Raw genomic sequence first — 2589 nt, forward strand, 5'->3', positions numbered from 1 at the left:
ATGATCATATATCCACATAATGTTACAACTGGATCATCTTGGAATATTTTCGACAATTCACAGTTATCAGCTACACATTCTGCTCCTGCCATGAAAGTGAGGCAATCTCATACTTTATTACAGAATCAAACTGGCATGCAACAGAGTTGGCAAAAGAACTACAAAGGACAATTGAACGGGTGAGTTTGTAAACCCAAGTAATCCTGTCTCAGACACTGACCACTGTAATGCTTTATTCTGGTTTATATACCCCTGCACATTTAATGGCACGAACACCAATATGTGCTATCAAAACATTCAATTATGATAATTGAATGCATTACTGCAAATAGTATACAGCTGACTGTGCAAGGCATTTAAGAAGTAAGTCAATATATATTTTCTTGAAAAATAATGGCCAAGAAGCTGTCCATTGCATTTTTCCTGCAGCAAACCGGTATTTTAAGATGCTGCTCCAAATTTCAAACAAATAAATGGTATTGCCATAGGGCAAAGGTGCTTATGCAGTTGGAGTAATATTCTCTGTCACTGCCAGTTATAATTTTTATAAATATTGTTATGATATCTTAGCACATTCTATATGAATAACAAGGTTGATTTCAAAACTTTAAGGAATACAATGACTATAATATTTCATTTCAAGAGGAAACAGAATTAAGCACCCTCAAAATATTTAACCCTTTCAAAAACAGGAGCACAAAAATAAGTTGCTTCTTAATTTATACTTAATTTTGTGTTATTTTTATTTGTATGTATGCTTTACATCTTCAGAACTGTATTAAAGAACAAAACATTTGACAGATAGTACTTGATTAATATATTAACCATTAAATGTCGACTCCTTTGGAAGTATTTTAATGTAATATACTACTGTTGAAGTATTTTTGCTATAAAGGCATTTTAAGAAGCATCTGCTCATGACAAATTAATTTAAAATATATTTCTAAACAAAATTTTGAGGTTATTAAAATAATGGATTTTATTAAAATAGTAACAGGGCAATATGAAAGGCTTCTCTAAGTAGATCTGGAGTAAACAGGGAGTCAGACAAGTATTATGATCTTTGAAAAGCACCAATGGAGGTATGGTAATATTTCCACTGAAACAGAGAAAGGTAAGAGAGTTAACTGAAGTTTTTTTTTTAAATTTGAGGAGTTTTGACACAGTAAATAGGGACAATCTCCCCTGGTTGGGGAGTGAGTGACAAGGGATCATAAATTTAAAATTATCATGAAAAAGTGAGCAGAAAAATGTGGAGAATATTCTTTACACAGAACGTTGTTGGAGATGAAACACTTTGCTTCAGAGAGTAGTTGAGGGAGAGACTCTTGCATTTTTTAAAAAGGAAAAATTATATGAATACAAGATACAGGGCCACAGGGAGAAACTAGGGCAATGGGATTGGTTTTGGAATGCCATAGCAAAGTGCGAACACAGACACAATGGGCCAAATGACCTTCTTCTTGCTAGTAAATTTTATGGTTCTACAATATTGAATAACTAGGAAATGGCAGATATCCTGAACAATTTTTCTATATCAGTATTTACATAGGAAGCCACTGAATCTTTCTTGGAAGTGACGGGAAATGAAGAAAAATTTGAAGGACAGCAGTAATTATGGATAAGGAAGTGATGGAAATGTTAAAGACATAAGAGAAGTTAAGGCCCCAGGGCTGGCTGGCTTGCACACTAGGGTACTTACGGAAAAGGCCAAGAGAATTGGTCACAGTCTGGCAGACATCTTCAGGGAATTGTTAGAATGGTAAGTTATACCAAAGGATTTAAAGAGAAGGGAACATAACATATATATTTAAATTAAGGGAAACGCAATGTCCCTGGAAATTACAGGCTGGTGCATAAAATGTTAGAGGCTATCATAAAGAAGGGTGGGAAACACCTTGAGTGGCATGTAATCATCTGTGAATGCTAGAATAGCAAGCTAACTAGAACAGACAAGGGATCAGAGCTTATGGATAAAATAAACTTCATAGACATTATCTATCTAGACTTCAGTAAGAACTTTGATACAGTTCTTCATAGTGGTCACTTTAGAATTTACAGCACCAAAGCAGGCCAACTGGCCCAACTGATTTATGCTGGCATATAAGCTTCCCCCTACTAAGCTTCTAACCTTATCAGCATAACCTTCTATTCCTTTCCACTCATGTACTTACCTAGTTTCCCATTAAGGTCATCTATTCTTCATAAGGTAGAAAAGTACAAAATAGGTGGGTTATTCACTCCAAGGGCTAAAAATTAGATAAGGCCCATGTGCGAGTGCAGGGAACGAAATGCATCCAATCGGGGCGACATCCAAAAAAAAAGCTATCCAGCCTTATCCCACTTTCCAGCTCTTGGTCCATAGCCTTATAGGTTATGGCACTTCAAGTGCATATCCAAGTGCTTTTTAAATGTGATGAGGGTTTCTACTTTTCCCACCCTTTCAGGTAAGGAGTTCCAGACCCCCACCACAATCTAAATGAAAATAAAAATCTCAACTCCCCTCTAATCCTTCTATCAGTTACTTTAAATCTATGTTCCCTGGTCATTGCCCTCTCTGCTGAGTGAAATTGGTCCTTTCGATCCACT

Source organism: Heterodontus francisci, chromosome 17 (genome assembly GCF_036365525.1).
Source record: "Heterodontus francisci isolate sHetFra1 chromosome 17, sHetFra1.hap1, whole genome shotgun sequence".
Lineage (NCBI taxonomy): Eukaryota > Metazoa > Chordata > Chondrichthyes > Heterodontiformes > Heterodontidae > Heterodontus > Heterodontus francisci.